General features: G+C 41.7%; 1 non-coding gene across 1 annotated transcript; it reads left to right on the top strand.

The window, feature by feature from the left end:
* Nucleotides 1–1,733: 1,733 nt before the first annotated feature.
* Nucleotides 1,734–1,840, top strand: LOC112759902 (small nucleolar RNA R71). The gene has a single exon (XR_003180366.1). It is a non-coding gene; the product is annotated as a small nucleolar RNA R71 (small nucleolar RNA).
* The last annotated feature ends 7,041 nt before the right edge of the window (nucleotides 1,841–8,881 follow it).

Here is an 8,881-nt window from a genome sequence, read left to right as displayed (position 1 = left end):
CTGGTATATGTATTTCTGCTGTAGCTACCTCTTCACTTGATTCAGATTCTTCCTCCACCAATCTCTCGTTCTCTTCAAGTTCATCTTCTTCAAAATTCTCCTGCACTTCATCCTCAAGTGCATCTAACCTCATGCATTCCCCCAATTGTTCCGGTGGATAACTCATGGCCTTGAACACATTGAATGTCATCTTCTCATTGTGTAATCTCAGGGTGAGGTCACCCTTCTGAACATCAATGATAGCTCCAGCAGTGGCCAAGAATGGCCTTCCCAAGATGATGGAGGTCTTGGCGTCTTCCTGCATGTCCAGTACCACAAAATCTGCTGGGAATATGAAATCTCTTACTTTTACTAGCAAATCCTCTACTATCCCGTGAGGGAATTTGAACGACCGGTCTGCCAGTTGTAGAGCCATTTTTTTTGGTTTAGCCTCCTCAATTTTCATCTTTCTCATCATAGCTACTGACATCAAATTGATGATGGCCCCTAAGTCACAAAGAGCCTTTTCTACTGTGATTTCTCCTATAATGTAAGGGATCTGAAAACTCCCAGGATCCTTCAGTTTCTGAGGTAGTTTATGCTGAATGATAGCACTGCACTCTTCAGTTAGTATCACGGTCTCATTGTTCTTCCAGCTTCTCTTCTTAGTCATTAGCTCCTTCAAAAACTTGGCATAAAGTGGCATTTGTTCTATGGCTTCAGCAAATGGTATGTTGATTTGTAGCTTCTTGAAGATTTCCAAAAATCTCAAGAACTGGTTGTCATCTTCCTTTTTCTTCAATAGCTGGGGGTATGGAGCTCTTGAGACGTTCAGTTGGGGTATCTTTTTTTCTTTCTGCAGACTTGGCGTGGGGGGTTGCATTCCATCTTGCTCTTCTTCCTTTTCATTTGAGCCTTCTTCTTGTGGTTTTTGGGGATGTTTCTTTAGTTCCTTTCCACTCCTAAGTGTGATAGCTTGACACTCCCCCCTTTTGCTTGAATGGGCATCATAGAAAAAATTGTGGTTAGGAAGCTGCTCAAACAAATAGCTGATTTGTGTCTCCAGTTTTGTGATGGCAGCATTTTGATTCTGCATGTTTGACTGCACTTCCTCTCTGAATGCTTTACTGTCTTGAATGTCTCTGCATATTCCTTCAATGAAGGTTTCGATCTTAGAGAGCTTGTCATCAATTGATGGGTGATTCGGAGAAGATGTGCTATTTTGATTTTGATAATCAAATGAAGATGTGTTGTTGTGGGGGTGTTGAGACGTCCTCTGTGTGACTTGCTTTTGATCTTGCTCACTTCTCCACCCAAAGTTTGGGTGGTTTCTCCATCCAGGGTTGTAAATCTTGGAGTATGGATCATAGTTTTTCCTTGGTGAATTCCCAATGTAGTTGGCTTGCTCCTGACTCCCCTCTGCTTCTTCATTCACTCCTTCTTGGATTGTTGATGAAGATGAGATTGCTGCTACTTGGTTCCTCTTCATCTTCTTGGTGAGGTCAGCCAGCTGCTGGGTAATGAGCTTGTTTTGGGCCAACAGAGCATCTACATTGTTTAGCTCCATTACTCCTCTTGTGTTCCCTCTTTCGGAAGCATAGAAGTAGTCGTTTTCTGCTACTGTTTCAATAACATCTATGGCTTCCTCAATGGTCTTCTTCTTATTCAAGGATCCTCTAGATGAATGGTCTACGGCCTTCTTTGACTCATAAGAGAGCCCTTCATAGAAAATGTGCAGCTGGACCCATTCGTTGAACATATCAGGTGGACACCTCCTTGTTAAGTCCTTGAACCTCTCCCATGCTTCATACAGAGTCTCACCATCTTGTTGCCTGAAAGTTTGAACCTCAGCTCTCAGCCTATTAATTCGTTGAGGAGGGTAGAATCTTGCTAAGAATTTGTTCACCACATCCTCCCAAGTTGTCAAGCTCTCCCTTGGGAAGGATTCAAGCCACTTGGCTGCCTTGTCCTTGAGTGAGAAAGGAAATAAGAGCAGTCTATAGATGTTAGGATGAACACCATTAGATTTCACTGTGTCATATATTCTCAGGAAGGTGGTCAAATATTGATTGGGGTCTTCTTGAACACCTCCTCCAAACGAACAGTTGTTCTGAACAAGGGTGATGAGCTGTGGTTTAAGTTCAAAGTTGTTGGCATGAATTGTTGGCTTTTGGATGCTACTTCCACAATTGCCTGGGTTTGGATTGATGTAAGAGCCCAAAACTCTTCTATCCTCCCCAGCATGATTTGCTCCACCTCCTCTGCCATGGTTGTGAGTCTCTTCTTCATGATGATTTTCCATGTTTTCTTCCATGTTAGGTTCAAAGTATTCCTCAAAGTGTTCCTCCTCTTCTTCAGCACCAACTACACGTTTTTCTTTTGCCTCCCTCCTTAGTCTAAGGAAGGTTCTCTCAGGTTCAGAATCAAAGGAAGTTGAAGCCCCGCTTCTTCTCCCTGTCATACAACCAACAAGTACAAGCAAAGAAAATAGGTGCAGACAGTATTTGTGTCAGAATTGCTGTTAGTTGTGGGTGATGCAATATATCAAACAGTTAGTGGGTTAGCAAACAGAATTGAAAATAACAAAGAAAAACAAAAGAGTAGAGGGGGAAGGGAAGAAGTTTAACTAACACAAAAAGTAAATCACTCAAACAGAAAAATGAAATTCACAAAATAAAAATGCTCAATCTAGTGATCTTCCAATTTAATCATTGTTGATGCACAATCAATCCCCGGCAACGGCGCCATAAACTTGATGCACGGAAAACTTGTCTCTCAACAAATCTCCCTTCGGCAAGTGTACCGAATTTGTCGTCAAGTAAAAACTCATAATAGAGTAAGGTCGAATCCCACAGAGATTGATTGATCAAGCAACTTTAATTAGAAGAATGTTCTAGTTGAGCGAATCCAGAATTTGGGTTGAGAGTTACAGAAAATAAAATGGCGAGAATGTAAATAACAGAAAAGTAAATGCTAGAATTAAAGGACTGGAAGTAAATTACTGAAAATAAATTGCAGAATTGTAAATGGGAATGGGAGATTTGCTCATAAAAGTAAATGGCAGAAATTAAAGAGAATGGGTAAGATCAGAGATGGGGAGTTCATTGGGCTTAGGAGATGTTGCAATTCTCCGGATCAAGTTCATTTTCATCTCTTCCTCAATCAATGCACTCATTGATCTCCTTGGCAATCTTAAGTGATTGAATTACAATTTCTTGCAATTCAATCTCTCAAATCTTGATCAATAGCCAATTCCTTGGTCAATTGCTCATGAGAAGAGATGAAGTATGGTCACTGATTATACCACATGCATTTCCCAAATCAAGTATTGAGAGGGTTATAGTCACATACCCATCCAAACCCAATTTGGTCCAGCATGAGAAAGCATTTCTAGCTTGATCTCTTCATTCCTCTTTCAAGGTTCAAAGGAGATCCAAGTTTGAATAGCTTCTCTTCCAAGATAACTACTCAATTGGATGAAGATCGAAAGCTTTCAAGTAAAATCAAGAGGAAAGATAGAAGAAGAATAATGAAAATTAGTATTGATCCATCAAATTACAACAGAGCTCCCTAACCCAATGAAGGGGTTTAGTTGTTCATAGCTCTTGAAAATGAAAACAAAGATGGAGAATACATCATAAAACTAGAAATTGCAAAGAAAGTAAAATACAGAGAGTAGTTCTCTTTTTTTCAACTTCCAGAACTTCTTCTCTATTCAAAGCTACTCCTATATATACTACTCTTCTCAGCTTCTAGTGTGATTCTTCAAGTCTTGGGCCTTTGGATCTTGAGTTTGAAGCAGTTCCTTTCTTTATTTGGCTTGGCTTTACTTGCAGAGAGAAAGTGCGAAGTGGGTGGAGACTTTAGTTCAGGACGTTAGGGGTGTTAATATTTAGTGAGAATATAAGTTCGAGAACGTTAGTGACACTTAACATTGTCACTAACGTTCCAATGCACCCCTTTGCCTCACGTTAAAACTCACGTTAACTAGGTTAACGTGGCTTTTAACGTTGCCTTGTTAACCTTCGAGAACGTTAGTGACACTCAACATTGTCACTAACGTTCCAGTGTGCCCCTTCTTGCTTCACGTTAAAGCCCACGTTAACTAGGTTAACGTGGCTTCTAACGTGGCCCTTGCCATCCTTCGAGAACGTTAGTGACATTCAACATTGTCACTAACGTTCCAATGTGCCCCTAGGTCTCACGTTAGAGTCCACGTTAACTAGGTTAACGTGGCTTCTAACGTGGCCATCTTTAGCCATCCCAACGTTAGTGACAATGTTGAGTGTCACTAACGTTGGCTCATCCTTCATTCCTCATCGTTAGCTTCCACGTTAACCAAGTTAACGTGAAAGTTAACGTGACTCTTGGGGGTTGTGTGGTTTCTTCAACGTTAGTGACAATGTTGAGTGTCACTGACGTTGTCGACAACTCTTCATCCCTTACGTTAGTTCCCACGTTAACCAAGTTAACGTGGGAGTTAACGTGGTACTTTGCACCATAGGCCAACGTTAGTGACAATGTTGAGTGTCACTAACGTTGGCTTCTCTTCCCCCCTTAACGTTAGAGGCCACGTTAACTAGGTTAACGTGGCCACTTATGAGTAATTGCCAACGTTAGTGACAATGTTAAGTGTCACTAACGTTGGCTCAACTTCTCTTCTCCACGTTAGAGTTCACGTTAACTTAGTTAACGTGACTCTCTAACGTGGGCATTGATGGATTTTTTTTGAGAGTGTTATTGGCAATCACTTTTCTCATTAACCTTGCAAGTTACCTCCCCTTTTCTTGCTTCCTTTTGGTCCTGAAATCAAGCAATAAAGTGCATCAAAGCTCTAGTCCAAGTCATGAGTAATGCAACATAATATTTGTCACTAAACTTATGCAAAATCTTCATGAAATTATGTAAAATGCACAATGTATGCTTGAATCAAGGCATAAGTGAATATCTACCCAAAACTAGCTTATTTCCTAAAGAAATGCATGAAACTAACCTAAAAACAGTAAAGAAAAGGTCAGTGAAACTGGCCAAGATGCCCTGGCATCACATAGTTACTAAATACTAATGATCATGTAATGAAGACACAAACATAGATAAGCACTTAACATAGAAAACGAAAAACAGAGAATGTAAGAACAAGGAATGAGTCCACCTTAGTGATGGTGGCGTTTCCTTCTTGAGGAACCAATGATGTCCTGGAGCTCTTCTATGTCTCTTCCTTGTCTTTGTTGCTCCTCCATCATTGTTTTTTGATCTTCTCTAATTTCATGAAGGATGATGGAGTGCTCTTGATGTTCCACCCTTAGTTGTCCCATGTTGGAACTTAGTTCTCCTAGGGAGGTGTTGATTTGCTCCCAATAGTTTTGTGGAGGAAAATGCATTTGAGGCATCTCCGGGATCTCATGGTGATGAGCTTCATGCGTCTCTTGAGATCCATGAATGGGCTCTCTTGCTTGCTCCATCCTTTTCTTAGTGATGAGCTTCTCTTCCTCAATGGGAATGTCTCCTTCTATGAAAGCTCCAGCTGAGTAACATAGATGGCAAATAAGATGAGGAAAAGCTAGCCTTGCCCAAGGAGAGGGCTTTTCGGCTATTTTGTAGAGTTCAAGGGAGATGACTTCATGAACTTCTACTTCCTCTCCAATCATGATGCTATGGATCATGATGGCCCGATCCACAGTAACTTCAGATCGGTTGCTAGTGGGGATGATGGAGCGTTGGATGAACTCCAACCATCCTCTAGCCATAGTCTTGAGGTCCAGTCTTCTTAATTGAACCGGCTTGCCTTTGGAGTCAATCTTCCATTGAGCTCCTTCTACACATATGTCCATGAGGACTTGGTCCAACCTTTGATTAAAGTTGACCCTTCTAGTGTAGGGGCGTGCATCTCCTTGCATCATAGGCAAGTTAAATACCAACCTCACATTTTCCGGACTAAAATCTAAGTATTTTCCCCGAACCATTGTAATATAATTCTTTGGGTTTGGGTTCTTACTTTGATCATGGTTCTTAGTGATCCATGCATTGGCATAGAACTCTTGAACCATTAGGATGCCGACTTGTTGGATGGGGTTTGTTAGAACTTCCCAACCTCTTCTTTGGATTTCATGTCGGATCTCCGGATACTCATTTCTCTTGAGTTTGAAAGGGACCTCAGGGATCACCTTCTTCTTCACCACAACATCATAGAAGTGGTCTTGATGAGCTTTGGAGATGAATCTTTCCATCTCCCATGACTCGGAGGTGGAAGCTTTTGTCTTCCCTTTCCCTTTTCTAGAGGATTCTCCGGTCTTAGGTGCCATCAATGGTAATGGAAAAACAAAAAGCTTATGCTTTTACCACACCAAACTTAGAATTTTTGCTCGCCCTCGAGCAAGAGAAGAAAGAATAGATGAAGAATAAGAAGAAATGGAGAAGAGGGAGAGAGAGATGTGTTTCGGCCAAGAAGAGAAGAGAGGGTTGTGTTGTATGAAAATGAGGAAGAATGGAGGGCTATATATAGGGAAGGGAGGGGGGGTAAGGTTCGGCCATAAGGGTGGGCTTTGGGTGGGAAATTGATTTTGAATTTTGAAGGTAGGTGGAGTTTATGAGGTAGGTTTATGGGGAAGAGTGGATGGATGTGAGTGGTGAAGTGGTGATAGGGAAGAGAGATTGAGGTGATTGATGAAGAGTTTTGGGGAAGAGTGTTTATGGGATTGTGTGAAAGAGGGGTGAGAAGAAGTGAGTGGAGGTAGGTGGGGATCCTGTGGGGTCCACAGATCTTGAGGTGTTCAAGGATTTACAACCTTGCACCAAATTAGGCATGCAAAATGCCCTTGCACACAACTCTGGGCGTTCAGCGCCAGATTGGTGCTTGTTCTGGGCGTTCAGCGCCAGCTCTTCTCCAGGGTGCAATTCTGGCGTTCAAACGCCCAGATGCTACCCATTTTGGGCGTTCAGCGCCAGAACCATGCTCTGTTCTGGCGTTGAACGCTAGCCAGATGCTTCTTACTGGCGTTTAAACGCCAGTGAGATTCTCCTCCAGGGTGTGATTTTTCTTTTGCTGTTTTTGATTCTGTTCTCAATTTTTTTGATTTATTTTGTGACTCTACATGATCATGTACCTATAAAGACATATAACTAATAAAAATATAATTAAATAAAAATTGGGTTGCCTCCCAACAAGCGCTTCTTTAATGTCAATAGCTTGACCGTGGGCTCTCATGGAGCCTCACAGATGTTCAGAGCATTGTTGAGACTTCCCAACACCAAACTTAGAGTTTGGATATGGGAGTTCAACACCAAACTTAGAGTTTGGTTGTGGCCTCCCAACACCAAACTTAGAGTTTGACTATGGGGGCTCTGGTTGACTCTGTTTTGAGAGAAGCTTTTTATGCTTCCTCTCCATGTTTACAGAAGGATGACCTCAAGTTTTAAACATAAGGGAGTCCTCATTCAATTGAAGGACTAGTTCACCTCTGTCAACATCAATCACAGCTCTTGCTGTGGCTAGGTAGGGTCTTCCAAGGATGATGGATTCATCCTCATCCTTCCCAGTATCTAGGACTATGAAATCAGCAGGGATGTAAAGGCCTTCAACCTTTACTAACACGTCCTCTACTTGTCCATAAGCCTGTTTTCTTGAATTGTCTGCCATCTCTAATGAGATTTTAGTAGCTTGCACCCCAAAGATTCCCAGTTTCTCTATTACAGAGAAGGGCATGAGGTTTATCCCTGAACCAAGGTCACACAGAGCCTTTTCAAAGATCATGGTGCCTATGGTACAAGGTATTAGGAACTTTCCAGGATCCTGTTTCTTCTGAGGCAATGTCAGTTGATCCAGATCACTTAGTTCATTGGTGAACAAGGGAGGTTCATCTTCCCAAGACTCAATACCAAATAATTTGGCATTCAGCTTCATGATTGCACCAAGGTACTTGGTGACTTGCTCCTCAGTAACATCCTCATTTTCTTCAGAAGAGGAATACTCATCAGAGCTCATGAATGGCATAAGGAGGTTTAATGGAATCTCTATGGTCTCTAGATGAGTCTCAGATTCCTTTGGTTCCTCAGAGGGAAACTCCTTATTGATCATTGGACGTCCCAGGAGATCTTCCTCCTTGGGATTCACGTCCTCCTCCTCTTTTGTGGTTTCGGCCATGATGGTCATTTCAATGGCCTTGCACTCTCCTTTTGGATTTTCTTCTGTATTTCTTGGGAGAGTACTAGGAAGGATTTCAGTGACTCTTTTACTCAGCTGGCCCACTTGTGCCTCCAAATTTCTAATGGACGACCTTGTTTCATTCATGAAACTTACAGTGGCCTTAGATAGATCAGAGACTAAGTTTGCTAAATTAGATGTATTTTGTTCAGAGTTCTCTGTCTGTTGCTGAGTGGATGATGGAAAAGGTTTACTATTGTTAAACCTATTTCTTCCACCATTATTAAAGCCTTGTTGAGGCCTTTGTTGATCCTTCCATGAGAGATTTGGGTGATTTCTCCATGAGGGGTTATAGGTGTTTCCATAAGGTTCACCTATGTAATTCACCTCTGCTATTGCAGGGTTTTCAGGATCATAAGCTTCTTCTTCAGAAGATGCCTCTTGAGTACTGTTGGATGCAGCTTGTATTCCATTCAGACTCTGAGAAATCATATTGACTTGCTGAGTTAATATTTTATTCTGAGCCAATATGGCATTCAGAGTATCAATTTCAAGAACTCCCTTCTTCTGAGGCGTCCCATTACTCACATGATTCCTCTCAGAAGTGTACATGAACTGGTTATTAGCAACCATGTCAATGAGTTCTTGAGCTTCTGCAGGCGTTTTCTTTAGGTGAATGGATCCACCTGCAGAAGTATCCAATGACATCTTAGCTAATTCAGACAGACCATCATAGAATATATCCAGGATGGTCCATTCTGA

The sequence above is a fragment of the Arachis hypogaea genome, chromosome 16, assembly GCF_003086295.3.
Source record: "Arachis hypogaea cultivar Tifrunner chromosome 16, arahy.Tifrunner.gnm2.J5K5, whole genome shotgun sequence".
Taxonomy (NCBI): Eukaryota; Viridiplantae; Streptophyta; class Magnoliopsida; order Fabales; family Fabaceae; genus Arachis; species Arachis hypogaea.
This window is presented reverse-complemented; position numbering and strand designations above follow the sequence as displayed.